Consider the following 15,214-nt stretch of genomic DNA (forward strand, 5'->3'; position numbering starts at 1 on the left):
GGCGAGCGGCTTTCTCAAGAGTAAGGGGGTTAGCGGCTGAGGCTGTGCTGGTCTGGGGTTGGTGGGCCTTCTGGTTAGCATCCTTTTCTTTCTGTGTTCTCACTGCCTCACTCCATGTGCTCTCCTACAGGCGTGTGGGCACAGTGGAGGTTGGTGGTGTCTGGTGGAGGTCTGCGAGCACCTGGAGACTCCATGCAGCTCTCCTGCCAGGGATCTGGATTTACCTTTGGAAGTTATCTTGTCTTCTGGTACCGTCAGGCACCCAGTGGCAGTCTAGAGTGGGTGTCCTACATCAGCTCTCAGGGTGGAATTAAAAAATATGGCAAAGCAGTGGAGGGCCGAGCCAGTGTCTCCCGGGACAATTCCCAGTCCAAGTCCTCTCTGTCCCTGCCTGCCTTAGTACCCCAGGACTCAGCCCACTACTTCTGTGCAGTTCGCACAGGGACAGGAAACCCAGCTGAGCTTAAACACAAACCTGCTCCCAGGGTCCCTTCCCTTTTCTACATATATTGCTGCCACTGAGAACTGGGAGGTGCAGTAGAACCATATTCACATGCTGAAGAGGGCAGAGAATTGCCTTCAGATCAGCCCTTTCCCACTTTGCCTGTCGGGGCACATGGGATCAACAGCAGTGTCAGGAGCAAAAGGCCAGGTCAGCTGGAGTGCATCAAGGAGAGCTGCACAGGCTTCCTCATGAGAAGAAGTGCTGAGTGCTGCTCTTGGGTGCTAACAACCCCATTATATGAGATTGATGGAAGTAACAATGCCATTCAGGCTTGTGGAAGAGTGAATGGAAAGTGTCTTGTCCGAAGAGTACCTGCAAGAGCGCATTGCTTTTTGTTTGACAGTCAGCTGAACACGATCCAGTGGTGTGCCCCTGTTGCCATAAAGGCCAATCTCATCAGAAACAGTGAGGCCATCAGGAGTAGGGTAGTAATGGTCCTTTGGTATGTGGCTCTGGTGACAACACATCTCTGATACTGTGTTCATTTTGGTCCCCTCACTACAAGGAGGTGTGCTGGGTCTGGCTTGCATGCTAATTCTCCCTGCAGCAGCCCATACAGTGCTGTGCCCTGCACTTGTAGCCAGAAGAGCACTGGTGTCACACCAGCATTTCGTTTATTGTTGCCCACTACTGGCACAGCATCAGGACTCCCTCCAACCCCCCAGGAGCCAGCAGACTGGGGGTGTGTAAGTGATTGGGAGGGGACATCACTGGGGCAGCAGACCTAAACTGACCAAAGGGCTATTGCATGCCATATGATGTCACTCTGAGCAATAAATGTGGGAAAGGTGAAGGAGAGGTGGGGGGCCTCGTTGTGGAAGGGTGTGCTCTCCCAAACAACCACTATGTGTATTGAGGTCCCGCTTCCCAGGATGTGGCTGAACACTGCTTGTTGATTGTAACTAGGGTAACTTTTTTTTTTTTTTATTTTTTTTTCATTTTCCCTTTACTTATATCATCCTTAGGTCAAACCTTGAGCCCTTTGTGTTGTTTGTTCTCCCCATTTTTCTTTGAGGAGGGGGAGTGAGAGAGCGGCTGTGGTGGAACTCGGCTGTCCACCCAAGTAAAACGACCACAGAAGGATATTGAGTTGCTTGAGTATGTGCAAAGAGCAAGAAAGCTGGTGAGGGGACTAGAAAGCAAGTGTTCTCATCAGCAGCCGAGGGAACTGTTTTTTTTTTAGTGTAGAGAAAAGCAGGCTGAGGGGAGACCCGATCATTCTCTGCAGCTGTCTGAGAGAAGGTTGCAGCAAGGAGGTGTCGTTCTCCATGTTTCTATGATTCCATGGTTAAACACTGGACAGGTTTTCCCTCTGATCCTAAATGGGACTATTTTCTTGTGCAGAAGAGATGAACTGCTGAATTTATTTGCTGTGGAGGAACCTCTACTTTCCCGGGAGGTCGATGAGTCTGAGTGAGTTAGAGATGATTTATCGTGTGTCTCGCCAGGCGATCGATTCTGAGGCAGTCGTGTTCTGCAGCGGAGCAGGGGATTGCGGCTTGCAGGTGGATTTCTTCATGGAGGCCACTCGGTTTTCCGCATCCAGGCTGCTCGGGTCGTCCGAGGGAACGACCAGGCTCGTGCCGGGGCGCCGCGCTCCTCCGCTCCCTCACAGGGCTGCCCCGCGCCCCGCCCCGCGGCCGCCTCCTCGTCCGCCGAAGGGGCCGCGGCCCCGCGGGGGGCGGTGTGGGCCGGGCCTGGGCGGGCGGAGCGGTGGGCGCTGCCCCGGCGAGGGCCCGACTTGTGGTGCGGGCAGGAGCGGCCCGAGCTTGGCCCCGCTCTGCTCCTGTCCGCCTCCCGCCGGGCGCGGCAGGGCCCGATGGCGGGCGGGCTGGGGCCGCGGCTGCTGGCCTTGGCCTTGGCCTTGGGGCCGGCAGGTGAGCGGCGGGCGGGGAGGGCAGATTGGTAGGGGTCCGTGTCCGGTGTGTGCGGGAGAGGGAGGCTGTCAGGGACGCTTAGAGAAGAACTCCGTGTGAGTCCCGAGGAGGGCAGTCGGGGCAGTGCACCTGCCGAGTGGCTTTCTTGCATGTTAGTGGGTTGGCGACTGAGGCTTTGCTGGTCTGGGGTTGGTGGGCCTTCTGGTTAGCATCCTCTTCTTTCTGTGCGCACACACTGCCCTACTCCATGTGCTCTGCTGCAGGTGTGTGGGCTCAGTGGAGGTTGGTGGAGTCTGGCGGAGGTGTGAAAACACCTGGGAACTCCGTGAAGCTCTCCTGCCAGGGATCCGGATTCACCTTCAGTTCATTTGCTATATGGTGGTACCGACAGGCACCTGGTGGCAGTCCCAAGTGGGTGTCTTACATCGGCGGGCTATCTGGTGCTACAAGGCAATACGGGGCTGCAGTACAAGGTCGAGCCACAGCCTCCCGGGACAATTCACGGGCCGAATCATCTCTGTCCCTCCAGCATCTGCATGTGGGGGACTCAGCCCGCTATTTCTGTGCTGTTCGCACAAGGACAGGAAATCCATCAGAGCTTAAACAAAAATCCCTTTGCAGGGCGTGGCCAGGACTGTGCGAGCTGCAGAGCTCATCTGGGTTGTGTCCGCTGTAGGCTGCTCCCAGGGAGCAAGGTTGCATCACTGTATGCCACAGATGGCCCTGTCCTTTCTGCCAAGAGCTCCTTTCTCTTAACACTACGTTCTTTCTCTGAAGTCCCCAAAACCCATAATGTAATCTGAGGAGGATGTTTAGCATATTTCTGGTCACCAAACCAGCTTGCATAGTTTAGCTGCCTTCAGCCCCTCTCTGCCTGCCTTTGGTCTCCTTCTTCACTTGGGCTTTAGAAAAGATGTTGCCTATTTCCATTGTTACTTCCCTCCGTGACCCGTCCCTGTGCCATTTTCATGAGCTGGAAAAGGAAAAGCAGTTGTGTGAAGAGCTGTGCTGTGACTCCAGTTGTGTTTCAGGGCAGTAAGATCCAAGCAATGAAGTCTGCATTGCGGGGCTGAGCACAGTACACAGAGACCCTGCAATGCACTTATACGTCCAGCATTTTTTACATTTACATGGCCTGTCACCAGCAGCATTGCAGTTGTCAGTACTTGCTCCAGACAAGGGCCAAGGAGGCTACTACAGCCCTAGGCCTGTACAGTTGCTGCAGAGAATGGGATTGCTGAATCTCCTGCAGTGTGCCCAAGGTCTTTCTCTAGGAGATACTCCATAGAATATAGTATGGGAAAGATTGGGAGAATCCCTTGTTGCTCAAAAATCTTCTCTCCCACCCTAGCCTCAGGCTATGGCTCATCCTAATTGCACTGCAAGTACCCAGGAGGCAGCAAGCAGCTACATTCAACCTGTCCAGAGGAATAGGTTTAGTTCTTAGGAAATTACAAGCAAAATCCCTTTGACAGTGGGCTATGAAGAACAATAGATATACCAGCCCTCACAAAAAATCCATAAACTTTGTCCTGTAGGCAAATTCTGTTGTTGATAGAATAGAAAGAAGGGATGCCACCCAAAGGGACCTGGACATGCTTGAGAAGTGGGCACACATGAACCTAATGAGATTCCACAAGTCTAAGTGTAAGGTGCTACACCTGGGCTGGGGCAGTCCCAGACATGAGTACAGACTGGATGAAGAACTCCTAGAGTGCAGCCCTGCTGAGAAGGACTTCGGTATTCTGCTGGATGAAAAGCTTCACATGAGGTGTCAATGTGCGGCTTGCAGCCCAGAAGGCCAACGGCATCCTGGGGTGCATTAAAAGAGGAGTGGCCATCAGGTCGAGGGAGGTGGTTGTCTCCCTGTAATCTGCCCTTGTGATGCCCCACTTGGAGTACTGTGTCCAGGTCTGGAGCCCCCAGCACAAGAAGGATGTTGATCTGTTAGAGCAGGTCCACAGGAGTGTCACAAAAATGATCAGAGGTACAAATATATATATTTTTAATTTTCCCAAGTACATGATCTGCCAGTTTAAAGTAGCAATGATTTGCGTGTCAGTGTGACTGTGTGTGTGTGAGGAGGGGTGGTGCTTCTTTTCTGTGTACAAGCATGGGAGGAGGGCTATGTATAAAAAGGTTAGAGAATACATTGTGGAATTCCCTAAAATCTCGGAAAATTGTCCCATGGGAAGTCTGAGTCATGGCTCACTGGAAAGCAAGGGTAATAGGAGGGGCAGTGCTGACCTTATTTTAAAAAATAGCAATGTCTTCTGCTTTGTGAAAGAACCTGTAAAATGGACTAACATTACAAAGAGTCCCAAGCCCCCAGTGGTTCCAAAACCTAAGAACAATGTTTAGCTGTCTTCAATACTGTGATGTGACTGAGCTGTCAGCACAGAGGTGATGCAGAAGCAGGTCACCCCTGAGGATCAATCGGTTGTGCTGGAGTTAGACCAAAAGTACAGGATCCATCAGGCCACAGCCACCCCACGTTGCAGTGCCTGGGGAGATACTGCTATGAAAGACGTACCAGTGGACATGCCTATGTGGAGCGGAGAAGGCTTCTCCTTTCAGTCCGGAGAAGATGTGGCTCGGTCTGCTTAGTGGAGGCCTCTCTCCCGCTCCCTGAAAGGAAGTTGTGGGGAGCTGTGGGCCGGCCTGTTCTCGCTGATAACGAGCGATAGGACAAGAGGGGCCACGGCCCCGCGGGGGGCGGTGTGGGCCGGGCCTGGGCGGGCGGAGCGGTGGGCGCTGCCCCGGCGAGGGCCCGACTTGTGGTGCGGGCAGGAGCGGCCCGAGCTTGGCCCCGCTCTGCTCCTGTCCGCCTCCCGCCGGGCGCGGCAGGGCCCGATGGCGGGCGGGCTGGGGCCGCGGCTGCTGGCCTTGGCCTTGGCCTTGGGGCCGGCAGGTGAGCGGCGGGCGGGGAGGGCAGCGGGGCCTGGGCGGTGTTGGGGCTGGGGCTGAAACGTGTCGGGGCTGGGCCAGCGGGTGGCCGTGACCGACGTGGAGCGTCTCCTGGTGCTGTCCCGCCGGGCGCACTGGGGTCCGGCTCTCTCCTTCGTCGCTGTGGAGTGTACTGTGTGTGTGGGAGTGGTAGGCTGCCCAGGTCAGGGAGGCTTTGGGAGCAGCCCCGTCTGAGTCCCGAGGAGGGCAGTCGGCGCAGTGCCCCTGGCCTCGGGCTTTGTCGGGAGCAACGGGATTGGTGTTACAGGTTGTGCTGTGCTGGAGTCACTGGAGCGTCTAGACAGCATCCTCCTCTATCCTTGGCCACACACTGCCCCAGTCTCTACGCTCTCCTTCTACAGGCGTTTGGGCTCAGTTGAGTCTGACAGAGTCTGGCGGAGGTCTGCGAGCACCTGGAGACTCCGTGCAGCTCTCCTGCCAGGGATCCGGACTCAACTTTGAAGAGTATTCTGTCCGCTGGTTCCGTCAGGCACGCGGTGGTGGTCTTGAGTGGGTGTCTTACATAAGCAGCCGGTCTGGTACTGTAAAGCAATACGGGGCTGCAGTAGAAGGTCGAGCCACAGCCTCCCGGGACAATTCACAGGCTGAGTCATCTCTGTCCCTCCAGCATCTGCATGTGGGGGACTCAGCCCGCTATTTCTGTGCTGTTCGCACAGGGACAGGAAATCCAGCAGAGCTTTAACAAAAATCCCTTTGCAGGGCATGGCCAGGACTGTGTTAGCTGCAGGGCTGGTTTGGGCTATGTAAGCTGTGGGCTGCTTTCAGGGAGCAAGGGTGCATCACAGATGGCCCTGTCCTTTCTGTAAGAGTTCCTTTCTCTTAATCACCCCTTTCTCTTAAGTGAGCAACTGAGGCCAACTGCATCCTGTGCTGCAGTAATAGAGGAGTGGGTATAGGTAGAGATAGCTGATTGTCTGCCTCTAATCTCCCCCTATTATGCCCCACTTGGAGTACTGTGTCCAGGTCTGGAGCTCCCAGCACAAGAAGGATGTTGATCTGTTAGAGCAGGTCCAGAGGAGTGCCACAAATATGGTCATGGGGCTGGAGCAGGTCTCATATGAAAAAAGGCTGAGAGATCTGGGGCTATTTATCCCACAGAAGCAAAAGCTTCCAGGTGACCTCATTGCAACCTTTCAGTATTTGACGGGGGCTTGTAGAAGGGATGGAGAGCAACTCTTTACTCATTTGGATGTTGACAGGATGAGGGGGAATGGTTTTAAACTAAAAGAGGGGAAATATAGAAGAGAAGTTAGGAGGGCCCAGGTGGGGCACCACTTTCTTCACTCAGAGGGTGGTGAGGCACTGGTACAGGTTGCCCAGTGAGGCTGTAGATGCCCCACCCTTGGAGGTGTTCAAGACCAGGTTGGATGAGGCTCTGATCAACCTGATCTCTTGGGTGGCATCCCTGCCTAAGGCAGGGGTTTGGAACTAAATGGTTTTTGGTGTCCCTTCCATCCCATGCCATTCTATGACTCTATTAATTTAGCATATAACCGAGTATGAAAAGCCTGCAAACTGAAGCATTGTGCTAAGGTGTTGTTATGTCCTATCTTACAGGTAAACCTTTGAAGAACCAGAATTTGAAGGCAATAACCAAAATGAGTACAACATTTTTTTTTCCCATAGTACATGATCTGCCAGTTTAAAGGAGCAATGCTTTTCATGTCTGTGTGACTGTGTGTGTGTGAGGAGGGGTGGTGCTTCTTTTCTGTGTACGAGCATGGGAGGAGGGCTATGTATAAAAAGGTTAGAGAATACATTGTGGAATTCCCCAAAATCTCAGAAAATTGTCCCAATGGATGTCTGAGTCATGGCTCACTGGAAAGCAAGGGTAATAGGAGGGGCAGTGCTGACCTTATTTTAAAAAATAGCAATGCCTTCTGCTTTGTGAAAGAACCTGTAAAGTGGACTAATATTACAAAATGTCCCAAGCCCCCAGTGGTTCCAAAACCTAAGAACAACGTTTAGCTGTCTTCAATACTGTGATGTGACTGAGCTGTCAGCACAGAGGTGATGCAGAAGCAGGTCACCCCTGAGGATCAATCGGTTGTGCTGGAGTTAGACCAAAAGTACAGGATCCATCAGGCCACAGCCACCCCACGTTGCAGTGCCTGGGGAGATACTGCTATGAAAGACGTACCAGTGGACATGCCTATGTGGAGCGGAGAAGGCTTCTCCTTTCAGTCCGGAGAAGATGTGGCTCGGTCTGCTTAGTGGAGGCCTCTCTCCCGCTCCCTGAAAGGAAGTTGTGGGGAGCTGTGGGCCGGCCTGTTCTCGCTGATAACGAGCGATAGGACAAGAGGGGCCGCGGCCCCGCGGGGGGCGGTGTGGGCCGGGCCTGGGCGGGCGGAGCGGTGGGCGCTGCCCCGGCGAGGGCCCGACTTGTGGTGCGGGCAGGAGCGGCCCGAGCTTGGCCCCGCTCTGCTCCTGTCCGCCTCCCGCCGGGCGCGGCAGGGCCCGATGGCGGGCGGGCTGGGGCCGCGGCTGCTGGCCTTGGCCTTGGCCTTGGGGCCGGCAGGTGAGCGGCGGGCGGGGGGGGCAGATTGGTAGGGGTCCGTGTCCGGTGTGTGCGGGAGAGGGAGGCTGTAGGGGTCGGGGAGGCTTTGGGAGCAGCCCCGTCTGAGTCCCGAGGAGGGCAGTCGGGGCAGTGCCCCTGGCCAGGGGCTTTAGTGGGAGAAAATTGGTTTTTATCTCTGGCAGCCCCAGACAAGGGGCATGAGGTTTCCTGGGGACCCGCCTCCCTCTGTGGGCACACACTGCCTTGTTCCGAGTGCTTTCCTTCCACAGGGGTGTGGGCACAGCCGAGCATTGTGGAGGTCTGCAGCTGGCTGGGGGCTCCGTGGTCCCCTCCTGGCAGGGTTCCGGAATCAGGCAAGGTGGCAGTGTTGAGTGGGCATCCTTCATCAGCACAGATTCCACATACACTGAATTCTGGCCAGAAGTGGAGGGCCGAGCCATGGCTTCCCTTGATGACTTCTTGTCTGAGGCGCATCAGTCCCTGAGTGCCCTGTGCCTTCAGGACTCAGCCTGCAGTTTCTGTGATGTTAGCACAAGGACAGAAAATCCAGCTGAGCTTTAACAAAAACCTCTTTCCAGTTCACAGCCAAGGCTGCATGAGCTGCAGGGATGGCAGGAGCTGGGGGAGCTTTGGGCTGGTTGCAGGGAGAAAGGGAACATTACCACACACCGCTGATGGCCTCGTCCTTTCTGCAAAAGTTCCTTTCTCTTAACCACCCCTTTTTTCCTCAGTAGTCCCAGAAACAGTACTGTAGCCTGAGGAGGATTTTCAGCATATTTCTTGTCACCCAAGCATCTTGGCCAATCTGCCTGCAGTTCATCTCCACCTGCCCTTGTTCCCTTTTTCCCTTGGGGACTGAAAAGCATTTGGGTTCTAGCAACAGCATTGCCTGCTTCCATCAAGATGTGTGTGGGTCATTTTTATGTGCCTGTGAGAGTGAAGAAGTGGGTGATTAACTCTGCCGTGGTTTCAGGTACAGTTCAGGGTGATGAAATCCAACCAACGAGGTCTACAGTGTGGGGACAAGCAGGGCAAACAGAGACTTTGCAGTGTACTTACATCTCCAACGCCTCTTATATTTACGTGGCTTGGTACCGGCAGCATCCCAGTGGGTCCCTGCAGTACTTGCTCCAGAGCAAGGGCCGGGGAGGCTCCTACATTCACACAGCCCCATTTGCCCGCAAGAGGTTTTCTGGCAAGGCTGATGAGAGCTCTGGGACATTGTTCATCCATGCACTGGAGCTGAAGGACAATGCACTGTATTACTGCACCCTGCAGGGACCACAGTGAGAGGTACCCCAGGGCACCTCGACAACATCAAGTTCCTCCACTCCCTCTTGCCTGTTCACAAGTTGTGGTAGGTTGAAGTTGGCTGGCTGTCAGTCAACTCTTACTTTCTGGAGGTGGGTGGAGAAAATATGGTGAAAAAACTCCTGAGTCAAGCTAAAGACAGGGAGATCACTTACCAGTTTGCATCACATGCAGGGCGTGGCCAGGACTGCATGAGCTGCAGGGCTGGTTTGGGCCGTGTCAGCTGGCTGTAGGCTGCTCCCAGGGAGCAAGGTTGCATCACTGTATACCACAGATGGCCCTGTCCTTTCTGCAAGAGCTCTTTTCTCTTAATCACTTCTTTATTTCTCCAAAGTCCCCAAAACCCACAATGTAATCTGAGGAGGATGTTTAGCATATTTCTGGTCACCAAAATAGCTTGCATAGTTTAGCTTCCTTCAGCCCCTCTCTGCCTGCCTTTGGTCTCCTTCTTCACTTGGGCTTTAGAAAAAATGTTGCCTATTTCCATTGTTACTTCCCTCAGTGACCCGTCCCTGTGCCATTTCCATGAGCTGGAAAAGGAAAAGCAGTTGTGTGAAGAGCTGTGCTGTGACTCCAGTTGTGTTTCAGGGCAGTAAGATCCAAGTAATGAAGTCTGCATTGCGGGGCTGAGCACAGTACACAGAGACTCTGCGATGCATTTATAGGTGCAGATGTGAGTAGAGACTGGATGAAGAACTCCTAGAGAGCAGCCCTGCTGAGAAGGACTTGGGGGTTCTGCTGGATAAAAAGCTCGACATGAAGCATCAGTGCGCGGCTTGCAGCCCAGAAGGCCAACTGCATTCTGGGCTGCATTAAATGAGGAGTGGCTATCATGTTGAGGGAGGTGTTTGTCTCCCTGTAATCTGCCCTTGTGAGGCCCCACTGGATCCCACAATACTGGATTGGCACTGATTCAAATACCAATGTGGCAATTAGCATCTGTAGCAGTCCTGCTCATGGATGGGTTGTCAGTTCACAGGCAGTTGATGGTGAGTCTGAGTCCACACCAAGAACACGCGGCTTCTTCTTTTGTACATTTTCATATGCCCCCTGCTCAGTCCTCTCAAGGCAATTAAATGGAAATCTGGTGCTCATGATGAGCTTGTGCTTAGCTTCGTGTCCTGGCTGTCTTCCTCTTTCCCCCTCCCTGACAGTAATGTCAGTGCTCAGGCTGTGATGGGACCAAGAGCTCCTGAGCACGGGAACTTCCAGCTGCAGGATGGCAGAGATGAGGCTCTCGCTGCCGGCTCCCGTGGCCACAGCAGGCAGCGAGCGGCCGAGCAGCTTTTCCGTGTGGCTCCGGCGCAGCACTGCCGGGTCCCTCCTGCCGGGCTGCGCGACGCTCGAGGATCGAGGCCGGGGCAGCGCCGGGAAGGCAGGGCCAGGAGGCTCCCTCCCTGCCTCCGGCTGCCGGGGCGCCGCGCTCCTCCGCTCCCTCACAGGGCTGCCCCGCGCCCCGCCCCGCGGCCGCCTCCTCGTCCGCCGAAGGGGCCGCGGCCCCGCGGGGGGCGGTGTGGGCCGGGCCTGGGCGGGCGGAGCGGTGGGCGCTGCCCCGGCGAGGGCCCGACTTGTGGTGCGGGCAGGAGCGGCCCGAGCTTGGCCCCGCTCTGCTCCTGTCCGCCTCCCGCCGGGCGCGGCAGGGCCCGATGGCGGGCGGGCTGGGGCCGCGGCTGCTGGCCTTGGCCTTGGCCTTGGGGCCGGCAGGTGAGCGGCGGGCGGGGAGGGCAGCGGGGCCTGGGCGGTGTTGGGGCTGGGGCTGAAGCTGGAGTCGGGGCTGGGCCGGCGGGTGGCCGTGACCGACGTGGAGCGTCTCCTGGTGCTGCCCCGCCGGGCTTACTGCAGCCTGGCGCTCGCCGTCGTTATCAGTTAGGGTCAGGTGTGTGGGGGAGAGGGAGGTTGTCCGGGTCGGCGATGCTTTGGGAGCAGCCCCGTGTGAGCCCCGAGCAGGGCCTTTGGGGCTGTGCTCCTGGCCAGGGGCTTTGTGTGGAGCAAGGGGGTTGGCGTTTTTTTCTGTGCTGGGCTGGTGTTGCTGGAGCTTCTGGAGGGCATCTTCCATCCGTGGGTACATGCATCTCTCCTCTCTATGCTCTCCTTCTGCAGGCGTTTGGGCTCAGTTGAGTCTGACAGAGTCTGGCGGAGGTCTGCGAGCACCTGGAGACTCCGTGCAGCTCTCCTGCCAGGGATCCGGACTCAACTTCGAAGAGTATTCTGTCCGCTGGTTCCGTCAGGCACCCAGTGGCAGTCTCGAGTGGGTGTCTTACATCAGCAGCCCCTCTGGTGCTACAACGCAATACGGGGCTGCAGTACAAGGTCGAGCCACAGCCTCCCGGGACAATTCACGGGCTGAATCATCTCTGTCCCTCCAGCATCTGCATGTGGGGGACTCAGCCCGCTATTTCTGTGCTGTTCGCACAGGGACAGGAAATCCATCAGAGCTTTAACAAAAATCCCTTTGCAGGGCATGGCCAAGACTGTGTGAGCTGCAGAGCTGGTTTGGGCTATGTAAGCTGTGGGCTGCTCCCAGGGAGCAAGGGTGCATCACAGATGGCCCTATCCTTTCTGCAAGAGTTTCTTTCTCTTAATCACCCCTTTCTCTTAAGTGAGCAACTGAGGCCAACTGCATCCTGTGCTGCAGTAATAGAGGAGTGGGTATAGGTAGAGATAGTTGATTGTCTTCCTCTAATCTCTCCTTGTGATGCCCCACTTGGAGTACTGTGTCTAGGTCTGGACCCCCCAGCACAAGAAGGATGAGGTCCAGAGGAGTGCCATAAATATGGTCATGGGGCTGGAGCACGTCTCATATGAAAAAAGGCTGAGAGATCTGGGGCTGTTCAGCCTACAGAAGCAAAGTCTTCTGGGTAACCTCATTGCAACCTTTCAGTACTTGAAGGGGACTTGTAGAAGGGATGGAGAGCAACTCTCTGCTCGTTTGGATGTTGACAGGATGAGGGGGAATGGTTTTAAACTAAAAGAGGGGAAATATAGAAGAGACGTTAGGAGGGCCCAGGTGGGGCACCACTTTCTTCACTCAGAGGGTGGTGAGGCACTGGTACAGGTTGCCCAGAGAGGTTGTGGATGCCCCACCCTTGGAGGTGTTCAAGACCAGGTTGGATGAGGCTCTGATCAACCTGATCTCTTGGGTGGCATCCCTGCCTAAGGCAGGGGTTTGGAACTATATGGTTTTTGACGTCCCTTCCATCCCAAGCCATTCTATGACTCTATTAATTTAGCATATAACCGAGTATGAAAAGCCTGCAAACTGAAGCATTGTGCTAAGGTATTGTTAGGTCCTGTCTTATAGGTAAACCTTTGAAGAACCAGAATTTGAAAAGGCAATAACCAGAATGAGTACAAATATATATATATATACATTTCTGAAGTATATGATCTGCCAGTTTCAAGCAGCAATGATTTGCATGTGTGACTGTGTGTGTATGCAGGAGGGGTGGTGCTTCTTTTCTGTGTACAAGCGTGGGAGGAGGGCTATGTATAAAAAGGTTAGAGAATACATTGTGGAATTCCCCAAAATCTCGGAAAATTGTCCCATGGGAAGTCTGAGTCATGGCTCACTGGAAAGCAAGGGTAATAGGAGGGGCAGTGCTGACCTTATTTTAAAAAATAGCAATGCCTTCTGCTTTGTGAAAGAACCTGTAAAGTGGACTAATATTACAAAATGTCCCAAGCCCCCAGTGGTTCCAAAACCTAAGAACAACGTTTAGCTGTCTTCAATACTGTGATGTGACTGAGCTGTCAGCACAGAGGTGATGCAGAAGCAGGTCACCCCTGAGGATCAATCGGTTGTGCTGGAGTTAGACCAAAAGTACAGGATCCATCAGGCCACAGCCACCCCACGTTGCAGTGCCTGGGGAGATACTGCTATAAAAGACGTACCAGTGGACATGCCTATGTGGAGCGGAGAAGGCTTCTCCTTTCAGTCCGGAGAAGATGTGGCTCGGTCTGCTTAGTGGAGGCCTCTCTCCCGCTCCCTGAAAGGAAGTTGTGGGGAGCTGTGGGCCGGCCTGTTCTCGCTGATAACGAGCGATAGGACAAGAGGGGCCGCGGCCCCGCGGGGGGCGGTGTGGGCCGGGCCTGGGCGGGCGGAGCGGTGGGCGCTGCCCCGGCGAGGGCCCGACTTGTGGTGCGGGCAGGAGCGGCCCGAGCTTGGCCCCGCTCTGCTCCTGTCCGCCTCCCGCCGGGCGCGGCAGGGCCCGATGGCGGGCGGGCTGGGGCCGCGGCTGCTGGCCTTGGCCTTGGCCTTGGGGCCGGCAGGTGAGCGGCGGGCGGGGAGGGCAGCGGGGCTGGGGCCGGGGCCGTGTCCTGTGTGTGCGGGAGAGGGAGGCTGTCGGGGTCGGGGAGGCTTTGGGAGCAGCCTTGTCTGAGCCCCGAGGAGGGCAGTCGGGGCAGTGCCCCTGGCCAGGGGCTTTGTGTGGAGCAAGCGGGTTGGCGTTTCTGTCTGTGCTGTGCTGGAGTCACTGGAGCTTCTAGAGAGCATCCTCCTCCATCCGTGGCCACACACTGCCCCACTCCCTGTGCTCTCCTTCTGCAGGTGTTTGGGCTCAGTTGAGTCTGGTGGAGTCTGGCGGAGGTCTGCGAGCACCTGGAGACTCCGTGCACCTCTCCTGCCAGGGATCCGGACTCCGTTTTGAAGATTATGATGTCTTGTGGTACCGTCATACACCCGGTGGAAGTCTCGAGTGGGTGTCCTACCAAAGCTATTATGGTAGCACTGCAAAATATGGCAAAGCAGTGGAGGGCCGAGCCAGTGTCTCCTGGGACAACTCCCAGTCCAAGTCTTCTCTGTCCCTGAGCTCCCTGGTACCCCAGGACTCAGCCCACTACTTCTGTGCAGTTCGCACAGGGACAGGAAATCCAGCTGAGCTTTAACATAAACCTAGTGCCAGGGCCCCTCACCTTTCCTACATATATTGCTGCCACAGAGGCTACGTATATTGCAGCCTCTGGCTGCAGTAGGTGTTGTAGGAGCAACTGACTCCTTCCCACCCCTCTCTCTGCCCTATGCTCACCTCCTCATCCACCAAGGAGTCTGCAGGGCAGTGGGACGCAGGATGGACACAAAGTGCATGTTATTTTTAGTCTATCCATATCACGATTTGGTAGGTGAGCCTGATGGTTGGACTTGATGATCTTACAGGTCTTTTCTAGCCTGAATGATTCTATGGTTCTGTGATTTCCATGCACGTCACCAGCTGGGGATGCAGGCTGATTGTGAATGACTATAGCATCTCATGATACCAGCATGCACACAGGTCCACATTCCTCTTGGTCTCTGTCTAGAGTAAAAATTCCTTTTCCTACACCTTATGGAAGGCTGCCATGTGTGGGTGTGCAGCCCACCACCTCCTAGGACAATTTCTAGGTGTTGATATGTATTGTCCTGCATGTTTTGCATCCCTGGGACTGCACTTGCTACTTCTGTGCTGCCTCTGTGGGGACAGAAAGCTGAAGTGTTCCCTGACATGAACCTCCTACTGGGTCTTCTCACCCTCTCCATGTTCACTCACATGTCCCAGCAAAGGGGCCAGCAAGGACGTGGAATGGGACAGACTGCAGCTTTGGCCTGTGCTGCCAGAGCATGATGCACCAGTAGAGGGGTGTCCAGGGATTCTCTCAGATAGTGGGACTACTCAAGAAATCCCTCACTACAAGTGAGCCAGAATGCTGGTTTTGTCTAGGATAGAGTTAGTTTTCCTCCAAGTGTCTGGTAGGGTGCTGTGTTTTGGACTCAGGGTGAAAATAATGTTGATAACACACTGATGTTATAATTGCTGCAGAGCAGTGCTTACACTAAGCCAAGTACTTTTCAGCTTCTCACGCTCTCCTGCCAGTGGCCAGGGTGGGGATGCAGCAGGTGCTGTGATGGGACAGAACCAGGAGAGCTGACCCGAACTAGCCAAAGGGATATTCCTTACCACAGGACATTCCACTGACCAATTAGTATGGGGTGGCTGACGGGGATGGGGACACTGGCTGCTCGGGGATAGGTTGGGCATCAGTCAGCGGGTGGTTTGCAATTGC

At 55.1% G+C, this 15,214-nt stretch overlaps 1 long non-coding RNA gene across 1 annotated transcript; it reads left to right on the forward strand.

Annotated features, from left to right (window-relative positions):
- Positions 1-3,828: 3,828 nt before the first annotated feature.
- LOC309887449 lies at positions 3,829-12,549 on the forward strand. The gene is made up of 2 exons (XR_014319058.1): positions 3,829-4,338; positions 11,931-12,549. It is a non-coding gene; the product is annotated as an uncharacterized lncRNA (long non-coding RNA).
- The last annotated feature ends 2,665 nt before the right edge of the window (positions 12,550-15,214 follow it).

Source organism: Aythya marila, assembly GCF_965140915.1.
Source record: "Aythya marila genome assembly, chromosome: 25".
NCBI classification, from domain to species: domain Eukaryota; kingdom Metazoa; phylum Chordata; class Aves; order Anseriformes; family Anatidae; genus Aythya; species Aythya marila.